This window comes from Panthera tigris, chromosome B1 (assembly GCF_018350195.1).
Source record: "Panthera tigris isolate Pti1 chromosome B1, P.tigris_Pti1_mat1.1, whole genome shotgun sequence".
NCBI lineage: Eukaryota > Metazoa > Chordata > Mammalia > Carnivora > Felidae > Panthera > Panthera tigris.
The window spans coordinates 23,912,462-23,931,422 of record NC_056663.1 but is presented as its reverse complement, the minus strand read 5'-3'; the positions used below and the strand labels follow the sequence as shown (position 1 = coordinate 23,931,422).

Here is an 18,961-nt window from a genome sequence, read left to right as displayed (position 1 = left end):
ACATTGCCTCATCAAATATCACAGTGCTAGGTAAGGAGTAAGCACTCAATAAATGTTTTGTGAATGAATGAATAAGTTCCTCTTCCCTCTGGCCCTGAGTTTGTGTTTCTCATAACTCTTTGCTGACACAATGGAATACCTGGTATAAAATAATGGTTCTTCCTACAACTTATCCTTTGAATTGAGAACAAAATAACTTGTATAAGTTTAAATGTAATTGGTTCACCCTCTTAAAATTAGTATCTCCCGTCCTCTTACAATACAAATTATGAAGTCTTTAGCATATTATTAGCTTTACCTACTTGGACAACCTCATATTACTGCCCCAACACATTCTCTTAAACTCTTCCTAGATTTAGACTCTCTTCTTCTCAGTTTGGTGGACCCCTATTCCTCCTCAGATTCACCTCAGCTGTCATCTTTCCTAAAAGACATCCCAGCCCTTCTACGTACCCTAGAGAGGTGAATACTCCCTCTTTTGTGATTCTAAAGATTTTCATGTCTAGGTAACCTGTGATTATCTCTCAGCAACATAGTGAGATTTATTTTTTTTAATTTATTTACCTATCTTCCATATTTATAATAGTTTATATAAGTCATATTTGGCACTCAACATATGCTGATGTAGTACAAGAACAACCATACATAAAATCTCAGAATCCACTTACATCAACAATAATACACCACAAATAAGATAATGATGTTAGAATACAGAAAAAGTATCTTGAAGAATACTACTTCAAAACAGTGGGACCAATTTTAACGAAAGCTGGAAATGAACTAATCAGAAGGAGTCTGTTGAAAGTTACAATAGCAATCTACTTGTGTTATGGCTTACCAATAACATATTCCACCTAAGAGGCATCTGAGAACTGCCATTAAGAATGACTTTTCCTCAAGTCCCCGTCATTAGTAATGAGCTCATAAAGTCAAAGAGCAAAAGCTTTTAAGGGTCATATTCTTTAACAAGTAAATAGAGTACTTTGTAAAGGTATTAGGAATTACCAAGGGGATAAATCACACTTACTGTAGCTTTTTTTTAAGGAAAATTAGCAGATTTCCTAATATAACAAAGCTAATGAGTCAGTGGTATTTGTAGTTAATATAATACTGAATAATTTTGAAGGTCTATTTATTATGAATATATTCACTATATAACATTTTTACATACTTTAAAATTACTCATTGGCCAATATTTAACTTAAAGGTATGAAAATAATCAAGTACTATTATTTAAACATGAATGTTCAGGACTGTATCATGTTAAAACTAATAAGAACTTTATACTGAAATAGAAAATTATCTTCATATAAATTTTATAATTATCTTTCTCTAAATAGGGGAAATTCCAAGGAAAGTGAATTCATGTGATTCGTGTGATTCTAGCAGGCCTGAGAAGGTACAGCTATTCTCTTTAAAGATCCTGCACTAGAAATTCAGGTGTTGCCAAAAGAGGACAGTGGACACTTAGAGCAGAAAAACAAATGCCACAGTTGCACTCAAGTCTGTATTCACACTGAGAATAAATCATATAAACTCATGCATAACATTGAAATTTTTCTTAATAAAAGCCTTCTATTAAAATAACATAAGGGATGCCTGGGTGGCTCGGTCGGTTAAGTGTCCGACTCTTGATTTTGGCTCAAGATCACAAGGTTTGTGGTTTCGAGCCCCGTGTTGGGCTTTGTGCTGAGCGTGGACCCTCCTTGGGACTCAAATTCTCTCTCTCTCTCTTTCTCTCTCTCTCTCAAAATAAATAAACTTTTTTTTAAAAAAAGAAAAAAGTAGTATTATAACTTTTAAGCACATATTACCTATATTTACTACCTGACTTTAAAGAAAGATTAGATTTAAATCAAGGCATTAAGAAACAGGAAATTGGGCAGAATAAAGAAATTAAAACTGCTTTACACTTGAGTTTTAAATTTTACTTAGAGAACTCCCTGGAGTTCAGAGTCAGCCTGTGTCTTCCAATCTGAGATAACCTCACAGAACTCAGCCTCTGTCCAGAGGGGCAAGGCATGTCTCATCCCTACTGATTCTTAGAGCCCCTGCAACTTCTGCATCCTTTGGGTATCGTGGACTAAAGAGCTCCAGCTACTGGGCCATATGTCATATCTAGGATAATACCTGGAGACATGTGGCTAAGAGTCATGATACACTCTTTATCACTGAGGCCACAGAGGTAATACTGTTGTGCAATCTTGCTCCATGCAATGGGAAAATTATAAACAGGCCAGTATATTCTGTTCCTCTCTTCCCCCAGAGTTCAAATTCAGCTAAAACTTCAAAAAGATAGGACGAAGTAGGAACACAAAGATAGCTTCAAAGTCTCTTTCCTCAAACAGCATCAAATTTGTTTTGGTTGCTGTGATAACAAGGCGGTCAATGATGTGATGGTTCCATGCTTAAACTATTATAGCATTGCTTCACATCAGTTAACAACAAAACACATATGCACACACAAGTATATGTACAAATACACACACGTATACGTGTCCTTATAACACACACACATAAGACACACAATGTCTTAAAATTCCAAAATGGCTCCATTATTCAAATTGCTTCTCACACAGATTATATTTTTAAAGGATTTTAACATTATTCTTGTACAGAAAATCATAACGTTTGATACAGGATAACATACAAATTAGTCTGAAGTAAGAAGATAAGTTCCTCGGAGGCAATTCTAGGACCCTACGTGTCTAAACATCAATCCCATGTTTAAAGCACTATTAGGATTTCCAAGTTAGTTAGCCGTCTCACTTTTGCTTTGTCCTTTATTAAGTGACAGAGGGAAAAAAATGATGTACTGTGTTTGAGGTAATACCCCAACATCACTCAGGAATCATTTAATCACAGAATATATCTCATTTAAAAATACATAATTTCTTATTCATCCCTTAAGGGTATAGGAATTACTGCTATGACAACCTGTTCTATGAAATTCAAATTATGTAAATTTTAAGAAATTGTAAAGGAACTTCGATAAGCTAGTAAAAATCAGAAGCACTTTTCCCATTTCTATAACACTGCTATGAGAATAAAAAGTAAGTCAATTTCAGTGTAATTCTACCATTTGTAATTGCTGGCAATGAATAAGCAAAGTAACAGAGGCTAAGATGCTAATGAGACAGAGTTACTTTGAAACAAAAGCTACCTATTTCCTGAAGGTGTTATCACTCCAGGGATGAAGGACCTTGGAAAATGACCTAGATAATAGATGACCAGATAATCTCTAATTTTACTGCCATAAAATACCATTTATCAATGGTTAATTACTATTTGCAGAATGAAAGAAAGAATCATTGTAGTTTATACAACTCACTTGGGAATATTTTAATAATGAGGAAGCACTGGGAGCCTCAGAGCGCGGCCTTTCACCCAGTTAAATACCTAAGTCATGGCCTATGAAAAAGCTTAAATGTGAATATTTCCTTGTTCTTAGTATGGGAGTGTACTGAAAAAATCACATGAGAAAAAATCATTTTAAAAAAGCGGATAAAATAATTGCAACAACATCACTTTTATTTCCATTAGTAGTGTTTACATAATTCTTAAGAAATTATAGAGAAAGCATACTATGTATTTGATAAATCAAAATGAGTTATTACCTCCTCACCTATTGAGAGATGTGAAATCTAAAAGAAATTTACATCAATTTTCACTCTCTGTAAACGCAGCCTTTTCTTTACTGATGATTAGATTGTATTCCAAAAAAAGTGTCACAGAGGATTACTAGTTATGCCACTTTTGGACTTCTTTCACCTTAGTTCATCGCTCAACTAGATGAAAATGCTATTGGTTATTTATAACTTTCCAACACATATACTTTTCTTCTGATTCTCATGCTAATTTTCATAAATAGCTTCCTTTCTTCTTTTCAATGCTATTCCCATTAAAAATTCAGGGAGATATCAGAGAACTGATCTCTTTGAATTTTTTAAAAAAAAATATTTAATTTTTTATGTAGATAGTTAATTTCTTGGCCAGATTTAGAAATCTAGCAGTAATAAGGAAATAGCATATGTAAGAAAACAAATCAGACGAGATCGTGCGTGTTCAGGGTGGTATGGCCATAGACAGAAAACAAATCAGAACATTATAATAAAACAAATGGTGATTTATATTGCCTTGTAAAGTGTAGAGCAATAAACTGCTTAAACTTATATTATTTAGTTCACACTATAGGAGGGTAGTGCAAGCCTAAAAGTGTGGAGGTCTGTGTTTAATTCAACGATAGATTCCAAGCCTCTGCAAAACAGGCTAAGTGATCTGCACATAGGATATTCCCAATAATACTTGTTAAATGAAGGTATTTTGATGTTGGTTTTCTTTTCTGTGAAGCAAAGATGCTGTATTAATGCTTTCAATGAAATCCTTTCTTCTCCTTTCCCCCATTTGTTTCTTCCGAAAGAATAAATTCAAAAAGAAAATAAGTAGCCAAATAGATTCAGGGAAAAAGGAGCGGAAAGTTAAGAAAGCTGTTCGCAATTAGCATAACTGAACACAGAAAGTCAATTCCACCGTTAGCCTGTCTGGCTTCAGGCATGGCAATTGTTGCTCAAATTTAATGTCAGAAATCTAATGCCAGCTCTATCACTTATTTCACTTCACTTTGTCACTGTACCTGCAATGTTGTCTAATAGAGATTTATTTAGATTCATGAATATCATAAATGGAAAATCACTCAAGAAGACTAAGGGGTAATTAATAAAGTAGATTAGTCAGATTACTTAGCAGCCAAAATGCATTTGCAATCACTTCAATAGGCTAGAAAAAAAGGTTTTCTCCCAAAAGAAAACATAGGTGATTGGGGAACAGCCTGGTTAGGAAGCCAATCGGGAAAATACATGGTAATCTGGTATACTTGGATTTTTGAGATTGTGGGGAGTGCTCTCGGAAATAGAATGGAGGTACACCTAAAACCTGGGTCCTGTAACTAAAAATTGGGATGGGTGGGTGGGGCACCTTTCTGTGTATGTTTTCTCTAGAGAACTAGCTTTCTGTTTTCAAAGGAACATCGAGAGTGGCAGAACCTTGTCAGAACCAAGATATCTGAAAAAGGGCTAGTGGCTTTACCACATCATGTGTGTGAACGTGTGTATTTGCAATGAAAGGGCCTTTCACAATGTATTTATGTATGTCAGGTCATTGCACACGCACACGCACACACAAAGGAAACCAAAGTAGAGAGATCAGTGACTGCCTTACTCACACAGCCGGTTGGTAAAGTGGTCTCTCTGTGGATTTAATTTTCTGTCCAGAATAAGTTTTTATGATATCATCTGTTTCAATAGGAAAATGCTTTATCGATCCTCAGTGAATTATAGTGTTCCTTTGGGAAGAATAAACTTTAAGATAGTAGATGTCAGTATTTGAAAGAGTAACCAAACACAATGAAATATAAAATATTGCAACTATTATACAGCATGTTAAATGGAACATAGCTCAAGTAATCAAAATGCAGTAAATAATGTTAAATTTAAGACTGAGTAAAGCAGATTTAGTGACTAAACCAATTAAAAGGAGCAGAGCTTTATAAACATAAATTGTGTGCAATGAGCATATGGGAAGATGGAAAGGGCAAAGAGATAGGTGAAATTATTATTCAAAAAAAGATACTTAATACATTGTAAGATAACTATTACGTGATAGACTCTGCCTCCAAAAATTCCCCCCCAAAATACCAATAAATTATATTTAACAGAAACATTACTAATATGTGTTGATGACCAAATTATTGTAAGACACTGAAAAATTAAAGCATGTAAATAACTAAAAGACAAACTGGAGCTGTCTTGAGTAATATACTATCATTTGCTTCTCCTTCAAACAAGTCACATCCTAAAGATTGCCTCTATCATAAGCCACAGAAACCTGCTGTTAACAGTACAACTTAATGAGTAGATTAATAATTTTAAGTTAACAAAGAATAAATCTTCAGCTTACAAATTAAAAAAAATTAAATAAAAATATTATTAAAAAGGAAACAAAAAATGGGAGTCTCTATGAAGAAAGATCAATGCTTTTAAAATCCTTAAAAATGGATTTAATACCTGTTAGTATTCCTACATGTAAGGTCTAGCAAATGTAACTTGAAATTAAAATAAAAATCCCTTTTTCAGAGTTATTACTCATCAGTATCATCTTAGTTTTTGTGATGGTTAAGGTTATATGTCAACTTGGCTAGGCTGTAATGCCCAGTTATTTAGCCAAACAAGAGTCTAGATGTTGCTGTGAAGGTATTTTACTTTTAGATAAGATTTAACATTTATATCACCTGACTTGGGGCAAAGCAAATTATTCTTCATAATACGGTAGGGCTTCATATTATCAGCCAAAGGCTTTAAGAGCAAAGACTTGAGGTTTCCAAGCAAAAATAAATTTTGTATCAAGACTGCAAGACAGAAATCTTCCTGCCCTGCAGAATTCAGACTCCAGACAGCAACATCAACTTTTACCTCAATTTCCAGTCTGCCAAGTTACCTCACAGATTTTACACACGCCAGCCCCCAAATTCAAAATTGTGTTATTCAATTCCTTAAAATCACTCCCTTCTGCATGTGTACCTATTATTACATGTTGTATATTACATATAAAATGAAAGTACATGTAGGGGCACCTGGGAGGCTCAGTCAGGTAAGCATCCGATTTCGGCTCAGGTCATGATCTCACAGTTCATGAGTTCGAGCCCCGTGTCCAGCTCTGTGCTGACATCTGAGTCTGGAGCCTGCTTTGGATTCTGTATCTTCCTCTTTCTCTGCCCCTCCTCTACTCGTGCTCTGTGTTTCTGTCTCTCAAAAATGAATAAACTTTTACAAAATAATGGTACATTTATATTAATATATGAACATATTTACATATATATTTGTCCTATTATTTATATATATATATATTAAAATACATAGAGAATATATAATAGGATATATAACAGAGTCTTAAATAATTGTGTATGGATATACATATATAACATATACTATACTATACTATAATATAATATAGCATAATAGGTATGGTTTGTTCTGTATCTCTGGAGAACTCAGACTAATACAGTTAAAAAATCAAGGAGACTGTGGCTCTTGAATTCTTAATTCAGGGGATGTACTCTTTTTGGTGACTGGCTCTATTCCTCTATGCTTCATAAATCCTAGCAGACCTAACCAAAAATCAAAGCAAATCTACAGGTAGGAAGAGGATACATTACAGATTCAAAATTTATTTAGGTAGCTAACAAAACTAGTTCTACTTGTTGAGTGAAGCTGGCGACTGTTGCTATTTTCAGTGTAATATATATATATGTGTGTATATATATATATATATATATATATATATATATATATTTAAATTCAAGTTTGTTAACATACTGTGTAGTATCGGTTTCAGGAGTAGAACCCAGTGAGTCATCGCTTACATAAAACACCCGGTGCTTATCCCACCAAGTGCCCTCCTTAATGTCCATTACCTATTTGGCCCATACCCTCACCTCCAGCAACCCTCAGTTTGTTCTCTGTATTTAAGAGTCTCTTAACAGTTTGCCTCCCTCACTCTTTTTATCTTTTTTTCCCTTCCCTTCCTCTATGTACATTTGTTTTGTTTCTTAAATTCTACACATGAGTGAAATCATATGATATTTGTCTTTCTCTGACAGACATTTTGCTTAGCATACACACTCTAGTTCCATCCATGTTTTTGCAAAGGACAAGATTTCATTCTTTTTGATCAAGTAATATTCCATTATGTATGTATGTGTGTGTGTGTGTGTGTGTGTGCGTGTGTATACACACACACATCCCACGTCTTCTTTATCCACTCATCAGTCAATGGACATTTGTGCTCTTTCCATAGTTTGGCTATTGTTGATAGCGCTGCTATACACATTGGGGTACATGTGCCCTTGAATCAGCACTCCTTTATCCTTTGGATAAATACCTAGTAGTGCAATTGCTGGTTCATAGGGTAGTCCTATTTTTAATCTTTTAAGGAGTCTCATACTTTTTCCAGAGTGGCTGCAACAGTTTGCAATCCCACCTACAGTGCAAAAGTGTTCCATTTTCTCCACATCCTCGGCTGCATCTGTTTTCTTGAGTTGTTTATTTTAGCCATTCTGACAGGTTTGAGGTGGTATCTTATTGTGGTTTTGAATTGTATTTCTGGGAGAAGATACTTGCAACGGACATATTGGATACAAGGTTAGTATCCAAAATCTACAAAAAACTTATCAAACTCAATACCCAAAAAAACCCCAAATAATCCAGTGAAGAAAAAGGCAGAAGACATGTGAATAAACACTTTTCCGAAAAAGATATCCAAACAGTTAAGAGACCATGAAAAGATGCTCAACATCACTCATCATCAGAGAAAATATCTTTCTAATTGTAATTTAGACCTTGTACTTTAGAAATGTATCATGGAATTTTTTCATAATTTACAATCCAATTGGAGAAATATTTATCTTTCTAATACATGCTGGCAATCCTCAAAACATTTTAGATAAAATTTTGATTAAAATATTTGCCTATTTCTGTATAACCACTGAGAAAATAGGGGTGCCTGGGTGGCTCAGTCAGTTAAGCGTCTGACTTCAGCTCAGATCATGATCCCCCAGTTCATGAGTTCAAGCCCTGTATCGGGCTCTGTGCTAACAGCTCAGAGCTCGAAGCGTGCTTTGAATTCTGTGTATGTGTATCTCGCTCTCTGTACCTCCCCCGTTCTCACTCTCTCTCAAAAATAAAGAATAAAAAAAAGAAAATATCATTGATTAACTATCTATTATGAATAAACAGATAAACATTTTTTCTGACATCTCTAAAGCTTTTCTAAGTAGTATCAGCTCCAAAATACCTGCCTGTCTTAAAATTCCTAGAGCCCTATGGCGCCTTTGTATTTGATCTTTCCAGGTGTTCTACCTTTTTTGTATCCTACACACACACGTGTGCGCACGCACACACACAGACACACACACACACTCTTAATCTTTAATTTCAGTATAGTGAATTTCTATGTAGTAGGTCCACAAATAATATATGCTGATTAACTGATATACTGATTGAAAATGCAGGCAAATTTAGACATTTAGATCAAATTTCATTTTCTCTGAATTAAGGAAGCATTGTCTTAATCAATTAAACTAAATTGAGATGTTCCATAAAGTACTTCATGTAATTATCCTGCTTTCTTCAAACTGTTATCTTAGTACAATTTTATTCCACAAAAATGAGCAAAACTGGAAATTCAGAATCTCAGATCATAAACACATTAAAATAAAATGTCACACATAGGTAGTTTACAAATGCTATAAAATAAAAATATTTTGTCTAAAGGTTGGTTTGGAAATAGTATAAATATTGTAAAAATAATATTTATTAAAATATTTGTATTCATTTATGTATTCAATATTCATTTACCCACCCATTCACCCATTCAAAGCCCATATTTTGGGCACCAACTCGATACTAGGAACAGGAAATACTAAAGCAGTAAGACATAGCCCTTTTCTAAAGGAGTTTTCATATGTAATGAGAATAATACTTAGTGAATAAAGAAGAATATTTATGTTTCTTTAAGACTGTAGATCCAGCTGTTTTCAGGGTCTCATCTCTGAAACTAGGCCCAGGGAATTCAGATCAGAGCACTTTCTTGAGGCATGCATACCACTGTAGGCAATTTGGGGGACTATGGCAAAGTCCATTTTCTATCATGACCTCTATTCCCACATGCTCCAATCTTTCCCACATCCCCTTTGGGCAGAAATACATAGACTATGTTTTAATACTTAGAGTGTTTACAGAGATATGACTAATGATAATATCTCTTTTTGTACTAATACCAAAAAACAATGGAATTATGGTGCTTTAGCATTTACCTTCTATAGGACATGTATAACAATTTCCCATCATTAACAATGATATAATTGCTTCACTGATATCAAATCGTTGAGAAAAAAATAGATTTTATTGTATAGCATGGAAGGATATACATTTAATATAAAAAGGTATGAATTTGGGTAAAAGATGAAGATTATTTTTATTTATTTATAGACCATAATTAATTTTATCTGTATTTCCAGCTGCTTATCAATCTCACTGTGTATATAAGATGGAACTATATATGTATGTGTGTGCGTATACACACACACACAAATTCACAAATATAGACACAGCTCAGATAAGTTTTTTCAGATATATGATTAACAAATATATTTTCCCTATCTGTAGATTGGATTTTCATTCTGTTGATTGTTCTCTTTACTGTGTTTTTGTTTTGTTTTGGTTTTAGTTTGATACAGTCCTAAATTATTTATTTTTTGCTTTTGTTACCTGTGATTTCTGAATCAAATGCAAAACATCATTGCCAATACCAATGTCAAGGAGTTTCTCCCTATACTTTCTTCTAGGAGTTTTATGGTTTCAGGATTTATATTTAAGCATTTCAGCTATTTAGAGTTGATTTTTGTGCATGGTGTAAAATAAGCGTCCATTTTCATTCTTTGGAATGTGTATATCCAGTTTTCTCAACAACATGTATTATTAATGTACCATTAATTCTTCCTGTCTGGAATGCAGGCTTAACGCCTGGAGCTGCAACAGCCATCATGTGTTCCTGAAACCAAAAGATACTAGCTAAAGATGAAAGGATAGAAGAATGTAAAGATTATATCTAAGACATCATCCTTGAGCAATGGTAACCAACTTTACACTTCCCACCTCCAGACTTATTCAATGTGAGGAATATTAACCTTTAAACTGTTTGAGTCTCAATTCTTTAGGATTTCTGTTATTGCCAAATGAGAACAAATCTAACTGCTAAACATAGAAAATTTTAATTCTAACATAAATAGTAACATGATACCTACACCAATAGAAAAATGTATATATAACAATCATTTCGTCAGTTCTTGAAAAAGAGGTATAACCATCATTTTAATTCCTAGAACTAGAAAAAAAATGAACATCATGTTTTCACCTTCATTTATTTCAGATTATGTGAAATATAATTAAAATAGGGTTTTTTTATTACTGTGTCATAGCACATCAATCTATTTTAAAATCTAGCTTAAAATATGGTTTGAAGAATGTCCTCTGGTAGAAATACATACTGTTTTTAGAATAATTCAGAAAAACTTGTTTTGTAAGAGCTACTCTTTGTGAAACAATGTAGGGTACTAATGAAAATCCTTCAAACAAAAGCCTTCACCAAAAACTAGTGACAAATAGAAGACTAGATAGATATCTAATAAAGAAAGCATAGAACATTAATTCTACCTCAAGTGTATTTTGTATCTACAGCACAAAGACAATTTAGAGGGGTTTTTCTTTAATCTTCCACCACCAGGAAGGAAAAGTAATTAATACCTATAATGTATCTGTTATCAGGTACTTTAACTCCTATATTTTAAAATTAAAAACATAAAAATGCCATAGTAATATCACATATGAAAACACATGACAGTTTTCTCCTTTGACCAAGAAGAATTTTAAATTGTGGCAGTGGAAATTTTATTCAAGATATGAGAAATATTGCCCCTGGTGCTCTTCAAAATTAAGTGTGAAAAGAGTTGCATAGAAAAGGCATATGGTGATCAAAAGGGAGTTGAATAATTGTAAGTTAGGTTTAAGAATAGTTCCTTATTCAATGGTTGTTAAAGAAGAATTAAACCAGATTGATTTACTTTAAATGCTCCACACAGTAGTGTAAATTAAATTTCAGAATACTTTTACAAAATTTGGTTGATTCTTTCACGTGAGAAGTCAAGAAATACAATATAATTTTCATGCGAGTCAGTTGTATCAGTGTACCAGGACATTCATGCAAAGGCAGTGCATATTGTCTCAATTCTATCTGAGGGCCTACAACTTGGGGGATGAGAAGGATTTGACTGTCCAGATTTTCTATAAAGATGTGTTTGTTCGTTCACTGATATAGTGCTTACTAAGGAGTGACTCCCCAAACGCTCCAGTCACTCATTACTACCTACCTAGACTCAAGACTTTGGAAGAGGAGTCTTTAAAATTGATGAGTTGAAATTTAAATGGAAAGGTTTATTCGAAGAGAGTTGTCAGAGTTCTACGGCATTTCCTCTCTGCCAGGTGCTTCCTCTTCACCCGTATTTGTGTGTAGAATGTGAGGCAAGCACTGACACTTCAAAGGAGCCATTCTACAAGTCTGTCTATATTTTGTAGGATCCAGTACAATGTAGGCTCTGGAGCCTGATTGTCACCTGAGACAACTCATAATGTGAGGCTGACTAGTACTCCTGATGACAGAGTGAGAAAAGATGACCCAAGGCAGGTCAAAGTCTCATGCCTCTAGTGAGGTAGATTTGTGTCCACCTGGAAGAGAAGCCAGCCTGAATAAATCTTGACAAAAGGACTGTGGGTAAACTTAGAGCAAGTTTGTATGGTTTAAGCCTATTAGAAGCAGCAGGTTAAGGGGGATTGTAAATGATCAGACAGTGTCATCCTTGCCAAAGTACCACACTTAGGAATTCCTCGGTGGGGAGAAATTTCTCCAGGAAACCCCCAAAGGTGTCTCACTCAAGATTTGACCGGACACCCAAGACGCAAAAGTACAATTTAGACCAGCCCATACGAGTATGTATTTTTTTTCTTTTGCTTTTATGCAGATCCCTCAAAACCACTAGAAATGACACTGACCAGACACTGTAGCTAGAATATGGGTCAGGAGGTAGAAAGATGAAGGGAGAAGCCACTGACCTGCCTCTCTTCATCACTGCAGGCTTCCTGCACAAAGACAGGCCTGACCAAGGACAAGAGTAGTTTTAAATGGGATGGGAGTAGCTTCAATAGTAGACAGAACTGGCATTTTTATTCCCTGAAAAGGAGCTTTTGTCATCTCCTGAGATGATTAGTAAAGCTCTGGGATCTGCCTGAAATACTGCCAGGTAAAAGATATGTTACAACAACCAAGAAAGAGAGCAATGCAAAAGAATGAGGTTGTTCACGAGTCGTACCCTATGGAGTCTCTTTAATTATTTCAGTTATTATCAGCATTACAATAAATGATTATATTGTACAAATTAAAAGGGGATATTATACATGTGTAAATGGTTAAATCTTTCTTTACAACGTATACATGCTGAAGATGAAAACCATTCACACAGCAGAGAGCTTAGAATAAATGGGTAAACATGGAAAATTTCATATCTTCCTTAAAATATAAACAAAACTAAATGTATTTGACAAATATGGACTTGTACACGTGATGTGATCATGTTTATCCACAGACAATTTGAAGAATATGAATAATTACCAGCTATTTACCAGTTCTTCTTAGCAAGTGGTAATCACACATGTTAAAGAATGTTATAATTAATAACATCTAGTTATCGTTTACAATTTAAATAAAGGCTGTAGATAAGATGAATGAGATGTCAAGGAGAAAAAAAAAGTAATAGGTTTTCCTGAAAAATCTAATTCCCCTTATGCAAGAACAGACTGAATTTATGAAACATTATGAGGACATTTTTAGGCAATGTTTTTAACATGCTATTTTCTCTTATTTCCAAATTCAGTTTCACTGTTGGCAGAGTAGGAACTCAATATGAGCACCTACTAAATGGCAGTCGACTGAATTTTAACTAATGTTACTTTTTGTTTTTAAATCTTTTTTAACATTTATTTGTTTTTGTGAGACACAGAGAGACACAATGCGAGTAGGGGAGGGGCAGAGGAAGGGAGACACAGAATCCGAAGCAGGCTCCAGGCTCTGAGCTGTCGAAGTTGGACGCTTAACCGACTGAGCCACCAAACCGCCCCTAATGTCACTCTTAAATTATTTTCTGATCAATACTTCCCAAAACAATATAGGATGGTATAAAGGTCAGCTGGCTGATCTTTCTTCTTCTACCTCTTTTCTGTTTTCTAATTTTTGTTGTTGTTGTTACCACATACGCCCATACACACCCAGAATCTAGCTCATTATAAATTCACACAATTCTGAGGGCACCTGGGTGGCTCAGTTGGTTAACCTTGGAACTCTTGATTTTGGCTCAGGTCACGATCTCAAAGTTGGTGAAAGTCAGGCTCTGGGCTAACACTAAAGTCAGGCTTGATTTTGGCTCAGGTCACGATCTCAAAGTGGTGAAAGTCAGGCTCTGGGCTAACACTTTTCTTCCTGGATGGCTATTCTCCTCTTTTTGAACCCTAAACTTAGGTAAATGTTTTGTTTGTTTATTTTTATTTTAGCGATGCCTGCTCTAGAACTTTAAAACCCTATTTTTACCATACAGATGAAGCCCGTGTTTCTACCCTGTAATAGATGCCCTCCCAATGTTCCTCAGAACATCTCTGAATATTTATCGGAAGTATCTGTATATTTGCAGAAAACTGAGTCAGTATTTAAGGGGAAAAGGAAGCATATTTGTCTGAAAGATGGGAAGCCTCAGTATAGAGGCTCTAGCTTTTCCCATTACCAGCTGTGCATCCTGTAGGCATGGGGAAGTCACTAAGATTCTCTGTGACTTAGTCCCTCCATGTCTATAATGACAGTACTGTCACAGAAGATGGGAGTGAACAAAGGACGGGTTAACGTATGAGAAAACATTCTGAAATAATGCATATGCACACATAATAATGATATTTAAAATAATACATGTGAAGACAATGGTGATCTTACAATCCATTAGGTATTTCCTACTCAATTATATCTTTTTATTTGAGTGACTGGAGCTGTGGGGATAAGGAGTTAATTATATATATGTAGAAACACAACTTGTTCCATGAATTCTGAGAGTAAGAATTTAGCCCCATAAGCATGTGAAGGCTCTGGTGAAATGTTTACCTCATAAGAAACAACTATTTTGACTTCCTAAAAGTCCAAAATTTGATGTCATTTTATCTGTCACAAATTTATTGGCTATAAGAATACTTAATACTAAAATTAATGGGGAAGTATGTAAAATTTATTGAAATTTTATGGTATATTTATTACCCTTAGGAAAAAAGAAAACAACACACTTACAGTGATTACATGGATAGATTTCCTGCTTATAAAGTGTCTGGGGTAGAAGTAGACAAATGTAAATTAAGTTTGGGTGTTTACTGTCTAGCATAACCAATCGCTTATTAAATTGGGCCTTACTTTCTTTGTTAATTGGAAAATATCTGCATTATGTACCACAGAGAAAAATATTTGAATATGGATCAGGTATATGAAGACACTTTCAAGTGACTTCAGATACAATCAATTATTAATTATTACAAACTACAGAAGAACAACAGTTTATTGACAGCAAATAGACAATTAGAAAACAAAACCTACTGTGTCTTTAATCTAAACTTAGTATTTTAAAGATTTTATTTTTTAAGTTTATTTATTTATTTAGAGAAAGGTGGGGGAGGGTCAAAGAGAGAGGGAGAGGGGGAATCCTAAGCAGGCCCCATGCTCAGCAACTGAGCCTGATGTGGGGGTCCATCCCACAACTATGAGATCATGACCTGAGCTGAAATCAGGGGTCAGATGGTTAACTGACTGAGCCATTCAGGGGCCCCTAAAACTAATATTTTAAAATATCCTTCTAACCCACGTGGTAGAGACAGTCAGTAATTATTCAACAGCTGCTACTTTTCAGTCTTTTTTATAGTTAGTTTGAGGTCATGTGATTAGCTCTGGCCAAAGGAAAGTGAGATGTTTCACTGCTGGTTCAAGGCAGTTATGACCCAATCTGTCTTCTCACCAATCTGTCCCACCCAGTGACAAACATGGAAGCCATGCGTGCCAGATGTTACAGTTACAAAATGCATGACAGAAATACCCAAATTCATAGACTTTATATGAGTATAAATTAAACCTTGGTGGTGTTTAACCCTAGTATTTTTGAGTTTTTCTGTTACTGCAGCACAGCCTAGCCTATCTTTACCAACACACATAAGTTCGCAAAATTATTCAATGGCACTTTATACCTACTATTATCAAAGAAAAAAAAGTCCCTTAATCTGTGAGTATCGAGCTAACATATGCCTTTTTTGGCATTATTCTCACATGTAAACATCACTGGGATTCTTCTGTTTCCATTTGCAGACACGACATTGCCTCTGAGTAGCATCACTTTGTCACTGCCTCCCTGGGAAAACAAGACCCAAAGCAAACCAGCTTTGTATACAATGCCATTCACAAAGTATGCTAGGAAATTTCTATTCACAGTCAACAAAATAAAAATCTCAGTTTACCTGAAAACCTCTGTCACCTCAAAAAATTGTGTTTTCAGAGAATCTGATTCCTGACACTGCTATTAAAATTCTATTACCTGTGAAAACTGAGTATTTCACTTGTTCAAGCCTAGATTTTTGTTTGTTTGTTTTGTACACAGTACATTGGACTATAAGCTTCCATTGCTATGCTCAATTGAATTCTGACAGTGTGACCATTTAGGCTAATGCACAATAAACCTTATTATATTTGCAAAATTTCCAATAATGTTATGAGAGTCACTGAAGTTTAATCTTAGTAACTTTGGCATATAGCATAAAAATCTACTAAAATGCAAGTAGGCAATTATATTCATTCTGAAGTAAGCAAATCCCTAAAAAGTACTGATGGGGGCTCCTGCGTGGCTCAGTCAGTTAAGCGTCCGCCTTCAGCTCAGGTTATGATCTCACACTCCGTGAGTTTGAACCCCTCGTCGGTCTCTGTGCTGACAGCTCAGAGTCTGGAGCCTGCTTTGGATTCTGGGTCTCCCTCTCTCTCTGCCCCTCCCCCGTTCATGCTCTGTCTCTCTCTGTCTCAAAAATAAATAAAAATATTTAAAAAAATTTTTTAAAGTACTGATCGGACACTGCGCACTGACTTACACATAGGAAAAAAAAAATGGATACGCACTACATGGAGCGTTCAGGAGCCAAACCTCAGTAAGAATCCCAGTACCACCATTTATGACTGATGTTTACCTTGGGCAACCTCATTCGGACTGCTCTCTGGGCCTCATTTGACCTATCTGCAAAGTGGTGAAAGTGAGGATAATGGTAACAATAACAGTACAACCTATTTACAGGGTTTGCCATGGTAAAATATTTAAATATTTGAGAAAATTGTCAGTGTATAATAGAAGAGAGAGAGAGAGAGAGAGAGAGAGAGAGAGCGAGCATGAGCAGGGGAGAGGGGCAAAGAGAGAGAAAATCTTAATCAGCCTCTAAGCTCAATACGGAGCCTGACACATGGCTCAACCCCACAATCCTGGGATCGTGACTTGAGCCAAAACCAAGAGTCAGATGCTCAATCGAGTCACCCAGGCTCCCGTGACTTCCTTTTTCACCCAGACCAATTTTGGAAGTATTATAAAATATGGATGAAGAATCTGACTTTATTTTGAAAGCAAATTAATAGCTACTGTAGACTACCTGGGAAATGACAATGTAATGTATCTGAGAAATAAACAGTAAGTTACTCTCATTGGTGGCCAGTAATTTCTTAGCTCTTTTAGGTAATCTTTACTAGATTTTGAGTGATAATCTAAGGATTTTGCTATGTAGCTACCAGTTGCAGTTGATCATATATTCAACACAAAATATCAAGTTGTTTCATTAAAATGGACACATAGCTATGGATTTCTGTTCTCATAATTATTTCATAGACTGAAAATATTTTTCTTGCCTAAGTTGAGTGGGAAATAATTGACTGTATTTGTCAAGAGTCATTTTCAATACAGATTATTTTCAAAGGTGTTACAGATACCTGGACCTAGGTTAGAAAGTAAATTTTAAAGGTGCATATCACATTTTTGCTCTTTTAATTAAACTTTTTATTTTGAGATCATTGGAGATTCATTTGCAGTTGTAAGAAATAATACCGAAAGATACCTTTTACCTTTAGCCAGAGTCCCCCTATGGAAGCATCTTGCAAAACTATAATACAACAAAGAGGAGATTGACAATACGGTCATGATACAGAACATTTCCATCACAAGAATCCTGCTTGCTTTTTTAACACTCACATTCATTCACTTTCCACTTTCATCTGAACCCTAGGCAACTAGTGATCTGTCCTTTGTTTCTATAATTTTGTCACTTCAAGAATGTTATATACTTGGAATCAAACAGTACGTAACTTTCTGCGATTGTCTTTTTTCACTCAGCATAATTTTTGTGGAGATTCACTCGAAGAGCTTCATGTAACAATACTTTGTTCCTTGGACTGCTGAATGTAGCACAAGTTTTTCAACCATTCACTTCTTTTTAAAAAAAAAATTTTTTTACATTTATTTATTTTTGAGAAACAGAGTGAGGCAAAGCGTGAGTAGGGGAGGGGCAGAGAGAGAAGGAGACACAGGATCTGAACAGACTCCAGGCTCTGAGCAAGAGGTCAGCACAGAGCCCGACACGGGGCTCGAACCCACAAACTGTGAGATCATGACCTGAGCCGAAGTCGGAGGCTCAACCGACTGAGCCACCCAGGTGCCCCTTACCATTCATTTCTTAATGAACATCTAGGTGGCTTCCAGTTTGGGCAACTACAGATAAAGCTGCTATACACATTCGTGTACAGATTTTGTGTGGACATAAGTCTTCATTTTTTTCTGTGAAAATGGCCAGAAGTGCAACTGGTGTGTCACATAATATTTACATGTTCATTTTTTTTTTTAAAGAAACTACTAACTTCTTTCTGGAGGGGCTGAAACATTATACATGCTCACAAACAATGTATGAGTGGCGCAGTGTTCCTACATCCTCAACAGCATTATTAATGTATGGCAATTATTTCGGCCATTCTAACAGGTGTGTAGTAATATCTCATTGGGGTTACCATTTGCATTATCCTCATGGCTCACAAGTTGAACATCTCTTCATATCCTTATTTGCCAGTTGTGTAATCGTTTGGTGAAATGTCTCATGTCTTTTGAGTTTCCTAGTTGAACTGTTTGGTTTTTTAATTGTTGAGTTTGAGTGTTCTTTAAACTCTCAAAATATTCTAGATACTACTGCTTTATCAGATACGCAGTTTA

General features: G+C 35.2%; 1 protein-coding gene across 1 annotated transcript in view; it reads right to left on the bottom strand.

Annotated features, from left to right (window-relative positions):
* SGCZ (sarcoglycan zeta) overlaps positions 1 to 16,049 on the bottom strand; it is a 542,868-nt gene extending 526,819 nt beyond the window's left edge. Inside the window, exon 1 of the mRNA XM_042982634.1 lies at positions 16,006 to 16,049. The gene's annotated coding sequence lies outside the window, so the exon portion shown is untranslated. The remainder of the gene's footprint in view (positions 1 to 16,005) is intronic.
* Positions 16,050 to 18,961: the final 2,912 nt, after the last annotated feature.